Source organism: Acomys minous (assembly GCF_964271855.1).
Source record: "Acomys minous genome assembly, chromosome: 6".
NCBI classification, from domain to species: domain Eukaryota; kingdom Metazoa; phylum Chordata; class Mammalia; order Rodentia; family Muridae; genus Acomys; species Acomys minous.
The window spans coordinates 69,543,911-69,569,506 of NC_140487.1; the positions used below are offsets into that span (position 1 = coordinate 69,543,911).

At 42.7% G+C, this 25,596-nt stretch overlaps 1 protein-coding gene and 1 long non-coding RNA gene across 3 annotated transcripts in view; both read right to left on the bottom strand.

The window, feature by feature from the left end:
• The window catches only part of TRIM24 (tripartite motif containing 24), a 103,442-nt gene that overhangs the window by 66,622 nt on the left and 11,224 nt on the right, over nucleotides 1-25,596 (bottom strand). The window lies entirely within an intron of this gene.
• On the bottom strand, nucleotides 2,401-5,269 carry LOC311600655. Its single transcript, XR_014780304.1, has 2 exons — nucleotides 4,119-5,269; nucleotides 2,401-3,685 (listed from the first exon to the last, which is right to left on the bottom strand). It is a non-coding gene; the product is annotated as an uncharacterized lncRNA (long non-coding RNA).

The window sequence follows — 25,596 nt, forward strand, 5'->3', positions numbered from 1 at the left end:
AGCTACCTCCTCCTAAGAGCTGCTGGTTTGCCTGCTTTGAGTTCCTTCTGAGACTTTTTGATTTAATTTTTAAAAACCTATTTGAGACTAAGAACCTGTAAAAGGAACTCCTAATTTCCATTAACACAATTTCCTTAGCAGAGTTTCCTGCATTTGCATTTAAAAAGATCTTGCTACAGAGCTGGGAATATAGCTCAGTGGCAGAGCACTTACATATTATGAGTGAGGCTGTAATCTCAATGCCCAGCACCACTCTGTCCCTTCACTATCCCCCCCCCCCTCGCCCCTTGCAATGTTGCTGGGGTTATAGCTCAGCATGTCCAAGAAAGACCGTGGATTCCATCTTCAGCACTATGAATTTCTGGCCTGGGTATAGATCTGACATTCCAGCTGAGCTGGTTTAAGTCACTTTGGCTAAGGAGCCCCTGCTAGGAAGACAGGACCACCTACAGACATAGGTGAAACTGGCTCTCCTGTCTCTAGTGTAGAACTACAACCACGTCAGGGTGAGGGTCACGGGTCTGCTGGCTCTTCCTTTTTTTCTATTTCTTTTCTAAGCATACTTTCCTTAACACTTTGGGCTCCGCTCGCTCACAGGACATTGGGCTTCTTCACCAAGCCTCCCACCTCACATTGTGTTCGACCACCAGCCAAATGCCAGCTTCAATGCATGGCCTTCCCCATCTCGCCTCCACTCTTCTTCTCTGGGCAGCAGGTAAGGCTTTACAGTTTCTCGGCCTTGTGGTTTTTTTCGTAAACACTAATAAAACTATCCATTTGAGGCCATTCTTAAATTTTTATTAATGAGTCCAGGAACCCCCAAAAGAGACCCTGACTTTCCCTGTATCAGCACCACAAAAATAAATACATAATGCTGTGTAAACCAGGCATGGTAGCACACCTCTGCAATCCCCATATTTGGATGAGGCAGCAGGATTGCCTGGAGTTGGCGGCAACAACAACAACAAGATACAAGTTCCTTATAGCAATCACCAAATTAGTACCAAGCTTTCCAACAGGAATACAAATCTGTTCCAGTATGTTCACTATCAGGTAGTTTACAAGCACTACATATGTTCTATCGGATGCAGTCCCTGAAATCTGAAGCCCTTCTAGCCCCGTTCTTTCTCAAATTCTCTGCAAGCTTCTACCCTGGGACTTTCATAATCACACTGAGAATTCCTTGCCTAACATTAGCCTAATTCTCTGTATGTTTTAAGACACATGAAACCTAAATAGTTCCCAATAACCATTAGTACTAATGTTGAATAATCACTAAACAAACTACAAGGCATTGTTTTGTGCCTTGATGCGCTGGTTTTCCCCCCCCCCCCATCTTTATATGGGTTCTAAGCATCAGACTCAGGGCTTCAGACTTGTGCTGTCTGCCTTGACCCCCTTGAGTCATCTTGCTGACGCCTAGGGGAATCAATACTGTCATACATACTGTATGTTTTCATTCTTAATTCCTTCGCTTGTTCTCCCAGCCCTAATGGTAGCTGCTTTTCTACATCTTGAAGTACAAGGATGTTCCCTCTTATTTCTTTCGTCACTAAGTCCTTTCAGTACATAAGACTAAGAAACACATGAACACACAATATAAGACACTGGACTAGTGTAGGTTCTCGTGTGCTGTTTCCACTTAGTATATTACTACAGCTCAGAGTCCACTCCATAAAAGTCTATAGCAGTGGCTCTCAACCTGTGGCTCTCAACCCCTTTGATGCTGAACAACCAACCCTCACAACCTTTCATAAGGGTCACCTAAGACCACTGGAAAACGTATTCCTGACGGTCTTAGGAACTGAGACACTGCTCCACTATGCGTCTCCAGGTGAGTCCACCCATGTACAGATATGCACACATATGAGTATGTGGTATGACGACAACATTGTGCCAACTCCATCACATACATCTCAAACAAATACAGGTGCGCGTGACAGGGTCGGGGCCATAGTGTATATATGTAGAACAATTATACATGTGTAGAGAGCAGCTACTGTGTTGAAAGCAGTAGTATTGCAGGTAAAAAAGGACTATAATTACTGAGTAAATATAAAGTCACATATATCAATTACAGCAATATAATAATAATGATACTACTATTACTACTACTGCTGCTGTATAATATATATCTGTATGGTGGAAAATTAATCTGGTTGCTGATGAGTCCTTTTATATTCAGCTGTGGTTGATACTGCCCCCTTGTGATATAAAAAACAAAACAAAACAGAGAATGATAAATCATTGGAAACTTTAATGGTATTAACTATGACATGCATCATCTTTTATATTATTAAAGCTATTTGTCCTGTCCAGCAGGACCAGTAATTACGGGGTAGTGAGGGGAGCCATACCTGAGAGATGGAATGAGAAAGAAAGAGGCGAGACCGAGTAGCGTTCCTATCAAGGTCTGTTTATTGAATCAAAAGCAAAAGCTTATATGGGGTGGAGGCAGGAACTAAACAGTGGGGGGGGGGGGGTGAGAATGCCTCCAGATGATACCATCAGGGGAACATCCTGTGGTTCATCTCAGAACAATTCCTATCTTATCTTAGCTAACTATCTCTCGGAAAGTCCCGAGCTAACCTGCTAAATAACATCTGCAGGGGGTGAAAGGAGGAAGTTAGCTAACCTGCTAAACAACATCTGCAGAAGCTGAAAGGAGGAAGTTATGCAGAGGCTGAAAGAAGGAAGTTATGCAGAGGCTGAAAGGAGGAAGTTAGCTTTGGAACGGGGCATCAGTATCTTTCCATAGCCAGTAGATTCTTTTAGCCTTGAATGACCCTGGGCTAGTCCCGAACAGCTATTGTTATTTATTTTCATTAAAAAATAAATCCCATGACAATGGATTACACAGAGAAGAATGTTAACAAAATATAGTGAGGATTTTTTATGGTATGGCTTTGCCTCAATAATTACAGCAGGAATTGAGAAACCACAATGTGTTCTTTGTTGAAAGTTCTATCAACTTCACATGAAGTTGAACAAACTAAAAAATCATTTTGATAGCAAGCACCTGAGCTTTGTCAGCAAGGATACCAACTATTTTAGAAGCAAACTGATGGACTCAAGAAAGTCAGACTTGACACTGGAGACAAGTACCACAAATGAAACGTAGCAGCCATTGAAGCTTCCTATTTCATGGCACTCAGAATTGACAGAACTGTGAAATCTCACACCACTGCTGAGGATTTTACTGTTGCCAGCTGCCAAAGACATTGCTTGGGTTATTATTGGAGAAGAATTTGTTATGCAATTGAGTGCAATTTCCCTCTATAACAACACTGTCCACAATTGGGCAGACGACATGCCTGTGTATATTCTTGATCAGGTAACCCAAGAAATTAAATCTGCTCCATTTCCAATGTTTAGTGTCTAGATTGATGGATCTACAGGCATTGCAAACTGTTTAGTCACTGGTTTACATGATGGCAATTTTAAAGATGAGTGTCTTTTCTGCAATCCTCTTGAAACAACAACTACTGCACATGATGTATTTGGCACAACTGGTTCATTTCTGAAGCATAAAATTAAGATCTCTTGGGGGAAAGTTTGTGGTGTTGGCAAGGACAGCGCTCCAGCAATGCTAGGATGTCGATCTGGACTTCAACGTTTAGACTGAACAAATCACCAAAAGTTACAGCAACTGTATGACTCACCAGCAACATCAGCAATGAAGACACTGCCACAAGAGTCACAGAAAGAAATGAAAAGTGATGTAATTCTGTCAATTTTGTAAAGGCTAGCACTTTAAACAGTCCTGTTTTCACAACTGCACAGTGAGTTGGATAAATTGCATAAACTGCTATCTCACACTGAAGTGCTATGGTTGTAGAGAGGGAACTTTTTCAAACGTGTTTTGAGCTTTATGATGAACTTAAAGGTTTTAAATCAGAAAACAAGACTGCAGTTTGAAGCACTTGTCAGCGCTAAAAGTGAACTGCAGAAAATCGCTTACTTGGTTGACATCTTTGTCATCTTGAACGAGTTAAAATTTATCATTGCAAGGATTAAATGCAACATATATCAATTTGTCTGAAAAGATTTGATAACTCCAAATAAAACTTTGGCTTTGGGGGAAAAAAAGATGAAAATAAAATTTACATGTTGCCTACCTCATCTGCTTTCTTTCTTACATGACAGTGAACCAGACAAAAGGATTATAGTAATTTCTGGAAAAGAACACTTGTGCATATGCTTGAAGACCAAATTTCATCATATTTACTAAATCTGTCTGACACCCCGTTTCCACTTGCCAGAAGTCCAGTCACAAAGCTGAAGACGTTCCTGAGGCAGCACAAGAGGGGTTCATTCGACTATCGGCAGTGATGAGTGAGGTCTAAGTTCCCTACGATGGCAGATCAGGTATTTGTGGTCATATCCTGTTCTCTCGGAGACTGTGTTGTGTAGGGGTCTCCACTTGTTGTTATCAAGTCTAAACACAGAAGAGGACTTACTGTGGAGGATGATCTTCACTGTGCTCTTGCACAGACTGCTCTGAGAATTTCTAATCTGGTGAGAAGGAAGCAATCTCAACCTTCACACTGATGTTGGCTTCTTACACTGTCCCAAAATGTAGCAATGTAGGTTACTGCTGCTATAGTAACACTGTTACTCATGCTACAGGACAAATTTCATTTATTTCAAATTGGAAATAAATATTTTACAGCATATAATGGGTTTGTGATTAATCACTATACTTTAATTATGTTGAATTTGTAACAATGAAAATATATACTGCATATCAGATATTTACACTGCAATTCATAACAGTGGCAAAAATTACAGTTATGAAGTTATTATTAACAAAATCAATTTTATGGTTGGGGGTCACCACAACATGAGGAACTGTATTAAATGGTCACATACCGCATTAGGAAGGTTGAGAACCACTTTTTAAAATAGGGATCTTCATTCATTTTTTAAACATCTGTTCAATGACATTCATTATTAACACTGAAGTATCATATTTTGTGCTTTTATATTTGCATCTTTGAGGTTCATTCCTAGAAGTAAGACTGTAAGGTCACTAAAAAGTGAATTTTCAATTTTGCCAAATCCCCTTCCATGTATGTTTATCACACAACATTCCCACTGACAATACAGTAAAGTATCTTACTTTCTTAACACGTCCACACAGCATTAATGCCAAGGTAGAACACTAGATCTACACTGGGGCAAATAGTTAAGTTTTCTAGTAATGTGGAATATTAATTTCTTATATACTCTACATTTATATGCAAAAGTATTCTATTTTATAAAATATATAACCATAAACTTTTTTCTTGTTATTAGGTTTTTAATGGCTTTATAAACCATTTATAGATTTTGGTTTTTCCTTTGTTTGTTTGTTTTGAGACAGGGTCTCTTGAATCTCAAACCTAGCCTCAAACTTGACACATAGCCAAGGACAGACAACCCCTGATCCTTCACCTCCTGTTACTAAGATTACAATCATGTGCCACTTATATATCTTATATGTTACTAGGATGGAAACCAGGACTTCACGCATCGCAGGCAAACGCTCTATCCAACAGAGCTAGCTGCACTTCCAGCCCAACTACAGCACTTTGACTAACATTAATTTTAAAGCCACGCTTGAGGTTACTGTGATGGTATGTTATCTGTTATCATAGCACTTGGGAGGCTGAGACAGGAATACAACAAATTTGATATAAACCTGGGCTACATAATGAGTTCAAGGTCACCGTGAGTTATATAGTAAGACCCTCTTAAAAAACAAAACCAAACCCAGGGGCTTGGGGTGAAACTCAGTGATAGAATACAAAGCCCTTGATTTAATCCTCAATTCTGCAAAACCAAACCAAATTTAAAAACATGCTCCCTAACAGTTTAACACAGCGCTACCACTTGTTATCAAATCCTTATTAACGAGACCGGAGGCTTATGTCACAATAAAACCAACTATTTTTCAGTTCAATAAACACTGGCTTAAGTTCTGTGCCAAACTCCTTCATTTGTGAAACACACTTTAACATACTTGGAAAATACGTTGCTTCTTTGGAAAGGTGCTGGGAAGTATTAGAAGGAAGAAAGGGATTAGGATAAATTTTCTAGTCTGTTCACGACCTGTAGTAACATGACATTTACTGATCAACTGTAGAACTCCATCACTCAAACCTTATTCCACTCCTGTTTGTATTCTATGAGGATCTCATTTTCTACTTGAAAGAGAAAAAGGTGGGAGCTCAGGGCACTGTGTGGAAAAGGAGGCAGGAGGAGCATAGGAGCCACAGTGGATGGAGGGCACCAAGAAAACAAGGCCTCTACATAGTCAACAGGATCAATGCGCATATGAACTCAGAGACTGATGTAGCTCACACAGGAGCCACACTGGTGTGCACCAATGGCATCAGAGAGCTGAAAGGAAATGTAGGCACATGCCCCATCCCTACCCCTGAAGCAATCTATGACTGATAACCACTTGCAAATAAAAATTTAGTTTTCTCCAAGGCAGTCTCACTGGGGAAACAAACCAAACTATTCTTAAGGGTAGGCTGCGTGCCCAACATGGCCATCAGAAAATTAATTCAGTGGCCTCTTTGGAGGTGTGTGGTCTCAACGTCATGTTACGGCATTCCTTCCCTCGCTCATTTTATTTTTATTATATCTTTCTCCTCCTCCTCTTTTTTTTTTCCACCCTACCTGTCCTCTGCATATATATTATGGCTTCCCGCTTGGTGTTTTTATAGGATTCCTGAGTGTGTGAACAAGTGGATCTGAGTCAATATCTGTTTCTTGTGCCTTTTTCCTTCTGTTTGTTTTGTCCTATTCTGCGGTGTTGGTTTTTATGTTGTTATTCCTTAGGAGCTAGTTTATTTTCTAATGAGAGACAGAAAGAGGATGGACCAGATGGAAGGAGGACTGGGGAGGAGCTGGGAGGAGCAGAGAGGAGTGGAGGGAGAGGAAACTGGAATCAAGACACAGTATGTGAGAAAAAAAATCTATTTTCAATAAAAGGGGAAGAAAGATAAGTTATATGACAATCAAGTCAACATCAGGGAGAAACATAAAAACAAACACCAAGTGCCTATATAGTAAGGTAGACTCCAGGGATCTCATAGTTTATTCCTGGTTATATTAGAAGAAATCAGGTATGTGTACTTTAAGAAACAAATTTCTAACTTCAAAGAAGGATAGGAGGGGAGCTGGTGAGTACAGCAATTGCCACCAAGCTCCCAGGGCTCACTGGGCAGTGGCACGGCTTTAACCCCAGCACTCACAGGCAGAGGTGGGAGGACCTCTGCGTTCGCGGCCAGCCTGGTCTACAGAGCAAGTTCCAGGACAGCCAAGGCTACACAGAGAAACCCCGTCTTGAAAAACCAAAACCCAAGCTGGGCGAGGTGGCAGATGCCTGTAATTCCAGCACTAGGGAAACAGAGGCAGATAGATTGCTATGAGTTCCAGGACAGCCTGGTCTAGAAAGTGAGTCCAGGACAGGCAAGGTTACCCAGAGAAACCCTGTTTCGAAAACCCAGTCCTAAAGAAACAAAACCAAAACTGGGTAGCAATGGTTATCGCTTCCTATAGAACACACATCTCCTTGTCAGCTACTTGCTTATTTAACTCCCAGGAACACCAGGCTGTCATGATGTACTATGAGCAGCCCTGGTTCCTCTGAGCTTAGTCAGCTTCTTACTATCCAAAACTGGTGAGGAATCAAAACACCAGCCCACCCTGAGTACAGGGTCCAGTGGAAGAACCGTGTTTTTTACTCAGCTACTGGGATTTAGGATCACTGTTTGAAGCGGTTTACTTATATTGGGTGGGGGAAGCATGTTCATACCATGGCTCATGTGTTAAGTCAAAGGCCAGCCTTCAGTTAGCAGCTCTCTTTTTCTGCTGTGGTTCTGGAGGCTGATTCAGGTTGTCAGGCTTGCATGACAAGAGCCTTTTCCCACTGAGTCATCCTGCTTCATCATTTCTTTTGGGGGGACAAAAAAAGAAAAGAGGCCCAGAATGGTCTTGAACTCAGCATTCTCTTGCTGTAGTCTCCAAGCTGCTAGGATCCCAGGCATGCAGCATCACTCTCTGCTGCAATCTCTTTCCAAGGCTACTTACCGTACATGAGCTCTGTACCTTGCAATGTAGAGATTTTCAAGGCTGCTAAGATTGAAGAGCTTTGGTAACCAGCCTCCACACAGGACTTACCTATAACCTGAGGTTATCTTATGACAGGGGCCTGGGAAGGGCTAACTACAATCTCAAATCTCAACAGTCATTTTACTTAAAAACAAATATTAAGTTCGTAAACCACTTACCCAACCACATATAAATGATAATTTGGGGGGTTGGTAAAAACAAAACAAAAACAACAGGGACTATAGTATATGAAGACCGGTAACTTCAGAGCAACTGTAGTGTTTGAACATTAAGTTGAACAGTATGAAGGTATTTTTTTCCTAAACCACACAAGGCTACCATTAGAATCTGTGGCAGCCTCAATGCTTCTCCTCAGGATACTCCTCATGCATATGCTAATCTACTTATCAGCATCTCATACTTAAAAGTACTACAGCTCAAAGGCAGGGCTGTATACATGTTAGACAAGCCCTAGTATTTTCAAATCTCTAATAAAACGTTCTGTTTTTTCCCTCATCACAAGGTGAATTTTTTTTCAACTGTATGCTGTGATGCCCATTTCATTCTAAAGACTACTTGTTTAGTATATGTTGAAGATGAAGGGCCAGGGAGGAACTCAGTTCAGTGAGTAATGCTTACCTAACATGAGAGTCTGTAAATATTTAAAAAGCCAAACAAAAACCAAGAAAAAACCAAAACAAAACTGGGTGTGGTGCCAACACTGTACTCCCAGGCAGGGGCAGGTGGACCAGAAGTTGAAGGACATCCTACCCTACATAGGGAGTTTGAGGCTAGCCTTGGCTACCAGAGAGCCTAAGACAAGAGCTCAAAAAACAGTAACAACAAAAATCCTCCAAACCTCTGAGCTGGACAAGGTGGAGGAAACCTTTGTCCTGGGTATTTGGAAGGTGAGAGGAGAAGATCACTTGAGCCCATGATAGTTCCAGACCAGTCTGGACAACACAACAAGATCCTGTGCCAAAAACCATGCAAACCAGTGAAAGATAAAGGCAGGTATAGGACTATCAGAGAGAAGCCTATTAACCTGTATCATTAATATGTGAAGAAAAACAGAAAGAGAAAATGAAGTAGGAAAAACTTGAGAAAGAGGAACAAGCTACAGGAAGAAATTTGAAAATTGGAGTATCTAGGTGACAGGGTAACATTGGCTGTTCCTTTGAGAATTGTCTGTGTCAAAGTTACTCTTGCTTCGCCTTCCTGTGTCAGGCAGTCTATGTTAAAAAAAAGGGGGGGGGGGTTGGGGCTGGAAGGCTGGCTCAGCAGTTGAGACCAGCTCATGTGGGTTCATAACTAATCACAGCACTCAGGAAACAAGAGATCGAGCTCGGAGCCAACCTTGGCTACACAGACAGTTGGGTGTACATTTTTGGCTACATTTCGAGGCTAGCATGCACTACCAAAAAAAAAAAAATTTAAAAAACAGTGCCAAAGTAATGCTAAATTTAAAAAAAAAACAGGCGGGAAGGAAAGAAGTATCCAGGACAGCAAGGGCTACATAGCCACTCTGAAATGAGGGCGCTGGGGGTGTGGGTGGGGGAGACAGAAAAGGAGGGAGAGGATGAGACTGAGAACAAATATGAATGTGAACAGAGGGAGCTGGGGAGATGGATCAGCAGTTAAGAGGGGTCTGCCATGTTCTAGCTTCTGAGGGAATCAGGCACAGTTGTGATGCACAGGCAAATGTTCAAGCAAAGCATCTATATACAAACTGAAAATATTTTTAAAAATATTTTTAAGGCGGATGTTTTGGCTTAGTGCACAAACATCCAGGAAGTCTAGGACACTATGAAAAGACCAAACACTATGAACGATAAGGATAGGAGAAGGAACATGAGTCAAAGGCACAGAAAATATTTTTAACAAAATAATAGAAGATAATTTCCTCAGTCTAAAGTAGGTGTCTATCAAGGTGTAAGAAGCATGCAAAACAGTACCCAGATGGGACCAGAAGAGAAATTCCCCAGCAAATAAAGACACTAACTGTGCAGAAGAAAGGATATTAAAAGCTACAAGTCACATATAAAGGGACATCCATTGGAATAACACCTACATTTTCAATGAAAACTCTGAAAGCCATTAAATCCAGAATGGATAGTCTACAGGCTCTAAAAGACTATGGATACCCAATCACAATTGATAGAGCAAAGAATTCCACAATAAAACCTAATTTAAGTAATTTCTATCTACCAATCTAGTTCTATAGAAGGCACTAGAAAGAAAACTTCAGTCAGAAGAGATTAATTATACCCATGAGCCCACAAAGAATAAATAAAATAAAATAGTACATCAAAAGTGGGAGAGAAATACTCACACCACAACAAAATAAAAAGAACCAATAAACACTGCCTGTTAATAACTGTTGGGGACCAAACCTTTCTCTGAGGCCCTAATAAAAGGACAAAGGGAATGCTCCTTTGGTCCTTGCCCATTCTGGGGCTGGGGCTAGGGTCTCAAGGGAGTCAGGGTTTTCTCCACTGAAGGGCTATGGTTATCAGTACCAAGGCAGCTTGAGAGACCCTGTGTTTCCTTTGTGCAACACTGCTTATAATTTTCCTGCTCACTTTGTACCATTTCACCCTGCAAACAGTATATAAGATGCTGCAGTGTTTAATAAGCGTACTGGCTCAAGATATCAGCTTATACAGTCCTCCTGACTGCAGTTCTCTCTTTTGTATGTTCTTATCTTCATTCCTCCCTGCTTTGACAACTTGGGACCCTCAGTTTGAGACCCTCATTTCTGCAAGTTCAAACCATTCTCAATGTTAATGATCTCAATTCTCCCCAAAAGTCATAGACTAACAGACTGGATTAGAAAAAGGAATCCACTCTGCTGCATCCAAGAAACACTCTTCACCATCAAGGATAGACATCACTTCAGGGTGAAAGGATGGAAAAAGGTATTCAAAGCAAATGAACCCAAGATGCAAGCAGGTGGAGTTATTTTAATATCTGACAAAATAGGCTTCAAACCAAAACTAACCAGAAGCCATAGAGAACACTATATATTCATTAAAGGAAAAAAACCCATCAAGGGTTATTAATATTCATATTTATGAAACTTATATGAAGGCACCGAAGTTAAATAACGCTGTAAATCAAATGTACCTAGGAGACATCTAGGAACATTCTGCTGAAACACTAAAGAATATATTTTTTTCTCAGCAGCTCATGAAACGTTCTCCAAAACTGATCACATATTAGGACACAAAACAAGTCTCAACAGATGCAAGAAAACTTAAATAATACTCTTAATCTTATATGGATCAAATTTGGATAATAACAACAGAAATATCAGAAAGTATACAAAACTCATGCAAGGACGGAACAACTTACTGCTGAATGAAAATTGGACCAATACAGAAATCAACACGGACATTAAAAACTTCAGAATTGGATGAAAATGAAACACAATATACCCAAATCTATGGGACACCATGAAGGCAGTGCTAAGAGGAAGTTAACAACAGTGTCTACACTAAACTGGAGAGATCTCATAGTAGCAACTTAACCACACACCTGAAAGTTTTCAACCAACAAGAAAGAGTAAAAAAGAGATATTCAAACTCGGGGCAAAAACCAATGAAACAGAAACAATACAAAGAATCAATGAAAGAAAGGAAGAGGTGGTTCTTTGAGAAAAACAAGTTTGACAAACCCTTAGCCAGTTCGGCCAAAAGACAGAGAGAAGATCCAAATTAATTTGAGACAAAAAGGGGGACATCACAACAGACACCAAGGAAATCCAGAGATTGATATGGACATACTTTAAATCTTCTACCAAACTGGAGAATTTAGAGGAAATGGCTGAATTTCTTGATATATATGACTTACCAAAGACAAAATACGCAATTTAAACAGAGCCAGAAGCAGTAACTAAGTTTCTCAACTGAAAAAAGTTTAGAGCCAGAGAAATTCAGCACATGATTCTGCCAGACCCTCAAAGAATTAATGCCAACACCCAAAATTATTTCACAAAATACAAACTGAAGAAATATTTCCTAATAATTTTTAAAGGCACAATTACCCTGATACTTAAACCACACTAAGGCCCAACAAAAAGAAAATTATAGGCTAATAGTCCTTACAGCACCCGAACACAAGTGCAAACATTCAGTAAATACTTGTAAACCAATGCAAGAATGTATTTAAAGATAGTCCACTATGATTAAGCTGGCTTCACCTCAGAGATGCAGGGATGGCTCAACATAAATAAACTGATAAACGTAATCTATCCTATAAAGAGACTGAAAGGCAAAAAATTATATGATCATCCCATTAGACGCAGAAAAGGCCTGACAAAATCTAACAACATCCCTTAATGGTAAAAGTCCTAAAGAGACTAGGGATATAGGGACATAATATAGTAGCACAATATAGGCGATTTACAGCAAGTCCACAAGCAACATCAACCTAAACTAAGAGAAAATCAAAACATTTCTACTAAAATCAGGAACAAGAGGACATGCACTCTCTCCATTATCTATTCAATATAATACCTGAAGTCTTAGCTACAGCAATAACAACTAAAGGAGATGAAAGAGATACAAATAGGAAAGAAAGTCAAAGTATCTTTATTTGTAGATAAAATAATTTTATATATAAAAGATCCTAAAACTCCACCAACTAACTCCTATAGTTCCCATGCTCCAGGATCAGTAAGATTAATATAGTAAAATTGGCCATCTTATCAAAAGCAGTCTACAAATTCAATGCAATCACTTATTGCCCTGCACTTATTGCCCTGCATTCAATTCCAACACACTTTTTCATGTAACTTGAAATGACAATTTTCTTCTTTTTAAAAAAAATTATTTATTTATTATTATGTATACAGTGCTCTGCCTGCATGTGTGCCTACAGGCCAGAAGAGGGCATCAAATCACATTATAGATGTTTGTGAGCCACCATATGGTTGCTGGGAATTGAACTCAGGACCTCTGGAGGAGCAGTCAGTGCCATTAACCTCTGAGCCATCTCTCCAGCCCCTAAAAGGACAATTTTCAACTTCAGATGGAAATGCAAAATACCAGGATAACTGAAACAATCTTGAATAAAAAAAAAAAAAAGCTGTTAGAGATGTTGCCATCTATCACACCGATCAATGAAATCAAATTGAAAACCCAAATGTAAGTCCACACATGTATAAATATTTTTATAAGGAAGCCAGAAATACACACTGGAAAAAGAATGCATCTTCAGCAAATGTTGCTGGTCAAACTGGTTGGCTGCATGTAGAGGAATCCAAATACATCCATATTTATCACCCTGCAAAAGACTCAGCTCCAAGTGGATCCAAGACCTTAACGTAAGTCCAGACACACTGAATCTGATAAAGGAGGAAGAGTGGAATAGTTTTAAGCTCACCCGCACAGACACACCACTGTTAGCACAGGCACAGGCACACCACTGTTGGCACAGGCACAGGCACACCACTGTTGGCACAGGCACAGGCACACCACTGTTAGCACAGGCACAGGCACACCACTGTTAGCACAGGCACAGGCACACCACTGTTAGCACAGGTACAGGCACACCACTGTTAGCACAGGCACAGGCACACCACTGTTAGCACAGGCACAGACACACCACTGTTAGCACAGGCACAGGCACACCACTGTTAGCACAGGCACAGGCACACCACTGTTAGCACAGGCACAGGCACACCACTGTTAGCACAGGCACAGACACACCACTGTTAGCACAGGCACACCACTGTTAGCACAGGCACAGACACACCACTGTTAGCACAGGCACAGGCACACCACTGTTAGCACAGGCACAGGCACACCACTGTTAGCACAGGCACAGACACACCACTGTTAGCACAGGCACACCACTGTTAGCACAGGCACAGGCACACCACTGTTAGCACAGGCACAGGCACACCACTGTTAGCACAGGCACAGGCACACCACTGTTAGCACAGGCACAGACACACCACTGTTAGCACAGGCACACCACTGTTAGCACAGGCACAGGCACACCACTGTTAGCACAGGCACAGGCACAGGCACACCACTGTTAGCACAGGCACAGGCACACCACTGTTAGCACAGGCACAGACACACCACTGTTAGCACAGGCACACCACTGTTAGCACAGGTACAGGCACACCACTGTTAGCACAGGCACAGGCACACCACTGTTAGCACCCACACAGACACACCACTGTTAGCACAGGTACAGGCACACCACTGTTAGCACAGGCACAGGCACAGGCACACCACTGTTAGCACAGGCACAGGCACACCACTGTTAGCACAGGCACAGGCACACCACTGTTAGCACAGGCACAGGCACACCACTGTTAGCACAGGCACAGGCACACCACTGTTAGCACAGGCACAGGCACACCACTGTTAGCACAGGCACAGGCACACCACTGTTAGCATAGGCACAGGCACACCACTGTTAGCACAGGCACAGGCACACCACTGTTAGCACAGGCACACCACTGTTAGCACAGGCACAGGCACACCACTGTTAGCACAGGCACAGGCACACCACTGTTAGCACAGGCACAGACACACCACTGTTAGCACAGGCACTAAGAACAACAATTAATAAATAGGACCTCATAAATGAAGTAATAACGCAGATCCTCAAAGACAAATTCATTTTTGCTATATGTGCATATTAACTTTTTTTTGATATGTGTGCCACAGTCTGAATAACTACGAAGTTAAGGGACCCAGTAATGGACCAGGGAAGAAGGGAAGGATCTTTAGAGGAAGGAGAAGATAGAGTGTGGTGTTATGGAAAGATAAAGGGGAAACTAGGAGGAGTTAATAGGGAGGGGGAGGGGGAGAGGAATAAAGGAGGGAATATGAATATTCCCTTTCATTTGAAAAATCATATGGAAGCCTACTACTGTAGAGTAGCACTTCTCAACCTGTTGGCCATGACTCCTTTGGAGGTCAAGCAGCCTTTTCGCAAGGATTGCTTAGGAACAGCCGAAAACATAGATACTACAGTTAAGAAGTAGCAACTGTAAGCTGGGCGTGGTGGTGCATGCCTTTAATTCCAGCACTCGGGAGGCGGAGACAGATGGATCTCTGTGAGTTTGAGGCCAGCCTGGTCTACAAAGCGAGTCTAAGACAGCCAGGGCAAGACAGAGAAACCTGTCTCGAAAAAAAAAAAAAGTAGCAACTGGGGAGGTTGAAAACCACTGCTATAGAAGCTTCTTAAAATATATGTGTATATGAAAGGCATCTAAATGGAACCACCAAATAACAGGGGAGACAATGCCCCAACTAGATAAATCAAAACGTAAGAAAATGCCATCAAGTGAGACCTCCAGTGTCAGGAACGGGTTATATCTTACCAAATTGTTGGCCAAAGGGGTCCCATGGAATATTCTCCTGCCAAACATCACTGACTTGCTCTTGCCAAAGCTATTGGCTCCTCTCTACAACCTGGTGGTAATGTCTCTAGCTGAAAACACTTATGTCATCAAACATAGAAAAGAGGAACTGGTGTCTAACTATAAGATTCACACCTCCTGACTAGAATTCCTGGTGTTGGCATTCTGCATGCTACCAGAGGAGAAAGACAAGTATCAATATCACCCAGCTACAAAACCTTTAACCTACAACAGTGACCTACCTAAAAGATATACTTGTATATGAACAAGATACATTATGACACCAAAGCTATGACAGTAGCCAACTACCTTTTGATTCAATTTAAGACTCTCTCCATGAGAAAGAGTTCATACATGATACTGCTAAAGTGGCCATGAACACAAAGACTAGATTGGTCATGGTCCTAAGGGAAAACCTAACACTACTATTCTGTTAAAGGAGTACAGACATTAAAATGACCCCTAATGACACACTGCTATACCTGTAAATCAGTGCTTCCCTCAACCCACATCAGAGAGGCTTCTTGCAGTAGATAGAAATTAACACAGAGAACCACTACTGGACAATGTGCAGAGAGTGAGAGACTTCTTAGTCCTAAAAAGGATGTCTTCATCACACCCATCTCAAGGCTCAGGGATCTATCTAGAAGAATAGATGGTAAGAGCTGAAAGACTGTTAAGAGCCAGAGGTGATGTATGACTCCAAGGAAACAGTATCTTCTATACACAGCAGAACTGATGCACATATGAACTCCGAGACGGTGGCAGCACACACAATACCTGTACAGGTGCGTGTTGAGATGGGATCGATCTCACTCCTAAACAAGAAGCATGTTGGCAAGGGGGGAAAATTAGTTTTCTCCAGTGGAGCATCAACTGGGTATATTACACAGACACTTGGAAGAAAAAAAAAAAACTGGGTATATCAATCACATTCCAAGGCAAGGCCCATGCCCAGAGGAGTTGGCCTACACAAAATGAGCTCCATGTTTTAGTTATTACTTTTTTTTTTTTTTTTGAGACAGAGTTTCTGTGTGTAGCCCTGGCTGTCCTGGACTTTTTTTGTAGATCAGGCTGGCCTCAACTCACATCGATCCTCCTGCCTCTGCCTCCCAAGTGCTGGGATTAAAAATGTGTACCGCCATGCCCAACATTATTACTATTCTTATTTTTGTGGACTTTTGTTTCATTTTTGTATTTTTTGTTGTATCAGTCTTTTGTTTGTTTTGTTTATTTTGAAAGAGAAAAAAAGAACAAAGAGTTGGGTGAGTAGAGAGGTGAAATCTGGGGCAAGTTCAGGAAGGGGGAAACATGATCAAAATAAAAACCAAAAGCACCTGGGGGGGGGGGCGGAACTCAGTTATGAGTTAGCTCCAAGGAACTAACTCATTAAATGTAAATCAGCTCCCCAAATTGTGCCTATATTGTAGAGTGTCAGCTAACAAAATTGGAAGGGTTGCAGCACAGCTCAGCTAGGGTGCTAGCCTGCCATTCATGAGACTCTGGGTTGAGTCTCCAACACTGCAAAATTAAATCAACACTGATGAGGCTGGAAAGATAGACAGCTCATTAGTGAAGAGCACCTGCTGCTCCTCTTAAGAGTTTGGTTCCCAGGCTGGGCATGGTGGCGCACACCTTTAATCCCGGCACTCGAGAGGCAGAGGCAGGCAGATCGCTGTGAGTTCGAGGCCAGCCTGGTCTACAAAGGGAGTCCAGGACAGCCAAGGCTACACAGAGAAACCCTGTCTCAAAAAAAAAAAAGTTTGGTTCCCAGGACTCAGCAGCAGTTTGCAACTGCCTGTTAACTCCTGTACCAGTGGACCTGGCAGCCTCCTCTGGCCTCCATAGGCACCCAGACACACAGTATACATTCACAGATACACACATAATTTTAAAGTGAATACAAAATCTTCTGAAAATTAGCAAAACCTAAAAAAGAAACACAGAGTTCTTGTATTTTATTATTTCTAAACAAAATCTGACCCCTATCAAAAGTGCTTTCTGTTCTTTAGAAATAGCTAATGGGTTACTACTCTGGCTAGACAGCATATCACCACGTTAACAATTCTCCAACATATTAGTTTCCAAAATTAATATTCTAGAGAAACACTAGCTCTTAACTCTTTCCCTACATAGAACAACTGAATACTAAGAAAACTGAACAGTGAGACAGGTGTGGTTCATCTGTAACCCTAGAACTTGGGAGACAGAACAGAATGGCTGTAGTTTAACCACAAAGAGACCCTGCCTCAAAACACAACAAAAACAGTCAGGACTGATCCATGTGGCCATTCTTTCTTGTTCTCTTTAAGGAGTAGCCTTAGGAAAGCAATTTAGATGGGGGTTCTGGAGAAGAGACTATAATGGTGATTAATCTGTCTAATTTCTACTGTTGCTGTTTTGTAAAAGATTAACTTTATGTGTGGGTATCTGGCTGCATGTGCACCACATACACGCAGTGTCTACAGAGGCCAGAGGTGGCATCAGATGCCCTGCAGTTTGAGTCAACCTTTGTGAACTGCCATATGAGTCCTGGGAATTGAACCCAGGTCTCTGTGAGAGGCCGCGCTCACATTCTCACATTCACCATTACAAGATGGCGCTGACATCCTGTGTCCCACGCTGACAAACAACTAATCTGCGCATGTGCGAAGGGATTTTCCACTCGTTGTGCTCTGCCTCTCCCGTGGCATCATCTCGCCCGATGAGCAACAGCCAATCAGGGACTGACACATCCTAAGCAGAGGACAGTTTCCTATATAAGGGATGGGTTTCTGCTGTTTGGTCTCTCTGTCTCCATTTTACTTGTTGTAAGCTTATGCTCTCCCTCTCAAGATGCATTAAAGCTTTACTGCAGAAGGATCCTGTGTGTGTGTGTGCAGCGTCGTTCTTGCTGGCGAGACGGTAACGCTAGCCACATCTGGTGCCGAAACCCGGGAAGACCACACCATCGTCAGCACCTTCGGAGACCCCCTGACTACAGGGAGGATTCAGAACTGCAGGGTTGGTAAGTTCGGAGAGGTATGCATATTTCTGAAATTCTTGGGCTGATTCTAGCTGTAATATTTACTGCCGTAATTAAGAGGGCAGTAGATGAAGGACAGGTCGCCCTAGAAGAAGTTCAGGATAGCATGTCAGAAACCGAACATAGTGAGAGGTTGGGTGCGCGCAGGAAAAAGGATGCCCATAAAAAGAAAAAGGCTCAGGACCCTCCTGTAAAAGGAGTGCAACCCCCCTCAGGACCTAGTTTACCGCCGGGAGATATATCGCAAAGGTTTTATCCTTTAAAGGATCTTGAGGCATTGAATATTGATAGCTCTACAAGCTCTAATACCTCTGACAATGAGACTCCTGATTTGGAGGAAGAAGCCGAATTAGAGGAAGAGGCAGTCAGGTATGAGGAAGAGAGATACCACCTAGACGAACGAGAGGGTAATAAAAAACCCTCCCTCAATTCATCTCGCAGGGTGGCACCCACTGCTCCTCCACCCTACGAGCTGCAGTCTGGATTTTCCTTCTGGCCAGAAAAGATTCGTAAAAAATTACATTATTTTTTTCCTGTGTTTGAAACAGAGAATGGGAGTCGAGTCCATGCGCCAGTGGAGTTCAATCTAATAAAGGACTTGGCTGAATCTGTTCACAAATATGGGGTTAATGCAAATTTCACCCTGGTAATGTTAGAAAGAATTGGCACTGGTGCCCTAACTCCTTCTGATTGGCAGATGGTGGCCAAGGCCGCACTTCCAGATATGGGCCAATATATGGAATGGAGAGCCCTGTGGTTCGAGGCCGCTCAAACACAGGCTCGGGCCAATGCCCTTGCACTTACCCCTGAACAGAGGGATTGGACCTTTGATTTGCTAACAAGTCAAGGTCAATTTACTGCAAATCAGGTAAATTACCATTGGGAAGCTTATGCTCAGATTTCACAGACTGCAATTAAAGCCTGGAAAGCACTCTCTAAAAAAGGGGAAGCTAATAGGCGCCTCACAAAGATTATTCAGGGCCCTGAGGAGTTGTTCTCTGATTTTGTGGCCAGAATGACAGAAGCTGCAGGGCACATTTTTGGAGATATTGAACAGGTTGAGACAAGTTTTTCAGTCCGCGGTAAAGCGGGGGACATTCGGAGACCCTTTAAAAGTGGGAAACTCTTCGTCATGTCTGATCAGGGCGGCTCAGAAAGGGCTGCTGAAAACTAAAGACTTGAGAGACTCATGCTAAAAATGGAGTCGCTCGCGCAGAAACAGCACGAGGAGGGTAGGAGGAGGAAGAAGGCGGAAGAGGCCGCGCCCAAACGAGATAATCCGCCATCTTGGCATGCCTCGGAACTGGCACCGCCGCCTTATGCGGACACTTCACCTTTATCAGCACCACAGGGGAACTATCATTCTCTGTGCCCAGAGGTTTGGAAGTAGGCTCGTGCCACCTTCCCAGTGTTTGAGGATGCCAACACCAATGGCCATGATTAATGGAGGAGCATTTGGTAATGCTACTCTCAGCTGGAATACATCTGACCTTTTTGAAACTTCTAACAGGTGATTCGGCTCAGATGCGAATGGAAATGTCAGGGTTATGCATTACATCTGTGCCATATAACAATTTTACACGTGCTGCTAATTTGTCTAAGAGTCTTTCAGCTTATCTCCAGGGGAACTGGTCCGCAGAGTTTGAAGAGATCTGCGCACTGACGCCATTGTTACATGCGTGGATGTATCCACCACTGAAGGCCTTGCCTCCTGGATTCAACAAGCTAAGCATCATCTTAAGGAGTGGGCAGATATCGGGGCTTTAGCTATGGCCCTTCTGGTTATCAGCTTCCTCTGCCTTGTGTTCCTTCGACGCTTGGTCATATCCCGAAACAGAGACCGTGCCCTAATTGCACAAGCCTTCTATGCTATTGAGGCTGGACAGTCCCCTCAGGCTTGGCTGGCGGCCTTTAAGTCCTGATCCTCGTCACATTCGGGGTACAAGGCAAAGCACTGCACAGGAGGTACATTGTTTACAGTTAATGGCTTCCTGGAGAGCACGTCTGATTGCATGTGGGCTGACACCCAAAATCCCAACTCCAGAAAAAGGTGTCGGTCGGGTCCAGAGCTAGGCTGGGGCCGAGCCCCTAGCTGAGTTCTGTTGTACATCAGTGGCCAAACTTCAGGGCGGGTTTTGCACATGATCAAGGTGAATAACCTGGGTTATGGGCGGTCATACATCAGTGCCCTCTGGAGATCAGACCTCTACTCTCACCCGTTTCGTCCTGTTCTTACAAAATAAAACAGGGGGGACTGTGGAGAGCTGCGATGTGCCGTGCCTTAACAAGGCGCAGGTTTCCGCCATCCCGACGGCGAGCGCTCTCTAAGATAAACAAGTCCTTATATGGCAAAAGGCTGTGCAAGGGTAACTGGTGATCTGATGACACGCAGTCCTGCTCTGACGTGGACCTATGAGGAGGTGACACCTGGCATGAGCTGATTGGCCCTTGAGTTGTACTTAAGCTTGGCCCTTCCCTTCTTCGGGGCCATTCCCACTGAGCTTAATCCTGAGTAAAGATCTCGAGAAGAAGTCTGGTTGTTGGTGTCTTATTTCCGCTGGACGGTCCGGCGCCGACAAGTGGTTTTAACTGGCCCAACTGGGCTGTGAACAAAAATTCCCTGGATTATGTGTTACCTCGGTTCAATATGAAAATTTCACTATAGCAGCTAATCTGTCAAAGAGTCTCTTTCAGTTTATTTTACAGAATTGGACAGCGGAGTTTGAACAGACCTTAAGAGAATTGCGGACTGCTATCATTCAAGTCAATTCCACACGGCTGGATCTGTCACTTACTGAGGGATTCTCGTCGAGGATATCCTCAGCCTTCTCCTTCTTTAAAGAATGGGTTGGGGTTGGATTGTTTGGAGCTGTAATCTGCTGTGGATTAGTGTTGACCCTATGGTTGGTCTGTAAACTCAGGGCTCAAACAAAAAGAGACAAGGTGGTTATCACCCAAGCACTTGCTGCTTTAGAGTCTGGGACCTCCCCTGATATATGGTTACATGCTTAAGCAATAAGTCGCTGGCTACTCAGCTCTTGCACCCTCAGAGTCTCATCTCATTGCACGAGGTAGAGTGAGTAAGCTTCAGCAGCCCTGGAGAGTTGCATAGCGAAGCATTGCAGTAGAATGGCTCTGCGGCATATATGAGCTAATTCTAGGGAGGCATGTCATCTTGCATGAAGGTTGCATGCCCCAGTGTCCTTCCCCCAGAAAAAACGGCACAGGGCCAGGCTATGACCTCTCCGGGTGAAGAGCTTAGGGGAGAGTTGTGTATGCAGGCCTGATATTTTGTTTGGGGATTTGACCTCTGTCTTCACTCTCCTTGTTGGGTGTCTTATTGCTTCTTAATAATAAGAAAAGGGGGAGATGTGAGAGGCCGCGCTCACATTCTCACATTCGCCATTACAAGATGGCGCTGACATCCTGTGTCCCATGCTGACAAACAACTAATCTGCGCATGTGCGAAGGGATTTTCCACTCGTTGTGCTCTGCCTCTCCTGTGGCGTCATCTCGCCCGATGAGCAACAGCCAATCAGGGACTGACACATCCTAAGCAGAGGACAGTTTCCTATATAAGGGATGGGTTTCTGCTGTTTGGTCTCTGTCTCCATTTTACTTGTTGTAAGCTTATGCTCTCCCTCTCAAGATGCATTAAAGCTTTACTGCAGAAGGATCCTGTGTGTGTGTGTGTGCAGCGTCGTTCTTGCTGGCGAGACGGTAACGCTAGCCACAGGTCTCCTTGAAGAGTAGCCAGCACTCTTAACCATTGAACCACCACCTCTCCACAGCCCCTTCTGTTGCTACTTTTATGTACTAAGTTGAGAGGAGTTTGTTTGGTAACAACACTATGAGCTTGAAGTGTGGCACTTTCTTGTGCCAGCACTTAGAGGCAGATGAAACAGGATGGAGAACTGGAGGCTGCTTGGACTATGCACCCTCAGATTGTGCTCCTGTGTCTCAGTAACCTCTTTAGATATTGTCTGACTCACGATATTTGTACTCACAGACTAATGAGAAGAACGGTGATAACCAAGTAAACCTTATTCCAAGACCCACGTGGGAGACTCATAGAAGTCTAGACCACCAGCTCCAGGAGATCCTGACATCTTTTGGCCCCAGTGGGCACTGCATGCATGTGGTGCACAGATACCCACTTCTAGCTTCCAAGGACATCAAGCATACATATGTGCAGACATACATGAAGAAAAAAAAATATATATCATAAAAGAGTTTGGAAGGAGTCAACCAGCACAGCTGCACAATGCTGGTCCTGCAAGTAGTCATCACTAAATAAAAATTTCAGTGCTAAAGTTCTGAGATGGCTCAGTGGTTAACAGATCCTACTGTTTATGCAAAGAGGGCCACAAAGAGACATAGTCACACATAAGTCCTCCCCAAACACATAACCTCGCTGTTCTTCTAGACTGCACACCAGATGTAGATACCAATTCTCTAGTGCTGCTAAGGCCAGCCTTGGTGGTATACACCTTTAATCACAGTGCTGGGAGACAGAGGCAGGTGAATAATCACTGTGAGTTCTAGGACAGCCAGACCTACATAAAGAGAACCCACATCAACAAACAAACCCACTACTCCTGATGACACCACACACCTGGGTTCTCCCTTTTTTGGCTAGCTTTCAACGTGCCAGAAAGTGCTATGCAAGCTGCTTAGGGGTGAGGGGATCAAGGGTCTCATTGAGCTGTGACTCTACACAGTACAATATTAGCTGCATGGGAGGATGTCTACCTGCAATAGCGACATGACTGTTATAAGGGTAACCAACTGTCTTCTGTTAGGATTTGAGGCATATTCTACAAGAGGGAGCCCATGCCTCCTAATACTGGAAACCTGGTCAAAAATCCTGTGCTTGTTAGGTGTGATAGCACATATATTACTCCCAGAACTTGGGAAGCAAAGGCAGGTGGATCGCTATAAGTTCAAGACCAGCCAGGTCTACATATTAAGACTCTTGTCTCAAAACAAAATAAAACAAACCAAAATCACCCATGCTTCAGGAAGTCATATATCCAAGGGGGTAGGAAGCACTTACTATTATTAGCTAGTAAATGAACATAGTATAAAAGTGCTTCCTAAATATCCTGTTTATACACAGAGACAAATGCTACTCTTAACCTTAATCAAAGAAGACTCACCATGGTGAATACAGACTCACGGCTGAAGAAACTAAGTAGAAATGATGGATAAGAGTTGATCCCTAAACAAGACATTTATATCAGCCACTCTAAGCTTCAAGAAAATCAAGGAAAGGGGGAAAGAAAAAATTCAAGAGCTAGAACACAGAAACCCTACAAAATGCCATCTTCTAAGTACATTTAGCCATTTGATCAGAAACTCACAGCAGCTGGTACTGAGTCTTCCCAGACTGGCCCTGTCAGACATGAGTGGGGAGGGCTTCATGAGACCTACTCTTCCTACTATTGGCTACTGACAACTATGGAGACGAAACGCATTGTCTTTAGTTGTGACTGAAGTCCACTGGTGGCGCCTACTATACTCCAAAGCATCATTCTAAATTCAAACTCAATGGGCTACGAAACACTACAGAAAGGCAAAACGTGGGAAAGAGATCTGTAGGAAAGAGAGACAAACAGGGATGGGAACCAGGTAAAGAAGGGTGGGAGGGATGATCAGAATATACACAGACAGGTATAAATTATGTAAACAAAATAAACACACACAAACACACAAACAAAAATCAAACAACAAAAACAAACAAAAAACCATTTGGGTTGTTGAGATGGCAGAGCGGGTAAAGGTGCTTAATGACAAGCCTGGGTGTGTGTAATTTCAATCCTCCTGAGACCACATTATTGGGCAAGCAAGAACACAAATAAAATGTTAAAACAAACACCCCCACCCCCGGGGTCAGGGTTTTTCTGTGTAGCTCTGGCTGTTCTGGAACTCGGTCTGTAGACCAGGCTGGCCTTGAACTCACAGAGATCCATCTGCTTCTGTCTCCAAATGCTGGGACTATGGATGTGTGCCGCCGCCACCTAGCATACAAACAAACCTTTAATCACTGGACATGATAGCTCAAATCTGTAATTCTAGTAGGATAAGGCTGAGTCAGAAAGATCAATCACCACAGATCTAACCAAGGGCAGCCTAGCCTAGAAAGAACTTACCTCAAATAACAAATAACTTTAACCATTTATACGGAAGTTCATTGTGTCTTCTCCTTAGTATAAGAACGTGTGTGTGTCTGTGTGTCTGTGTGTGTGTGTGTGTGTGTGTGTGTGTGTGTGTGTGTCTGTGTTTTGAGACAGGGTTTCTGTGTGTAGCCTTGGCTGTCCTAGACTCACTTTGTAGACCAGGTTGGCTTCAAATTCATAGAGATCTGCTCACCTCTGCCTCCTGAGTGCTGTAATTACAGGCGTATGCCACCGTGCCCAGCTCTAAATTTAATTCTATAATTCAAAGAGATTAAAAAATTTGCAAGAGAATTCTGGAACTTCAAACTTGTCTCAGAATTGAGTACCAGAACTTTCACCATCCATATTCTCATTCACTCAAGTCTAAGTGTCAAGAGATCAAGCACATAAGTCTTATTTCTAGAATTATGCAAAACACTAAATCTATTCAAGGATCAAGATGGCTCAGCAGGTAAGACCTGAGCCCTGGAATTCACATGGAGAAAACAAGTTCAGAAAAACCACCCTCTAACCTCTATACACCCTCAAGCACAAATATATAATAAATAAATGCAAAAAGTTGTCAATTACTTAAAATTATATAGATACTATAAATATCACTGTGGGTTAGACACTTGTGGATTCAACTAACTGCAGGTGAGAAAAACTACCTACTTGATCTGGAGACTTTTTCATTATACCCCTAAACTATATAATGTGATTAATTTTTACAGCATCTAGGTGGTTGTAGTAAGAATTTTGTAATTTTAGTTTCTTAAAACAAAACAAAACAACAACAACAACACAAGGGCTGGCGAGATGGCTCAGAGGTTAAGAGTACTGGCTGTTCTTCCAGAGGTCCTGAGTTCAATTCCCAGGAACTATATGGTTGGTGGCTGACAACCATCTATAATGAGGTCTGG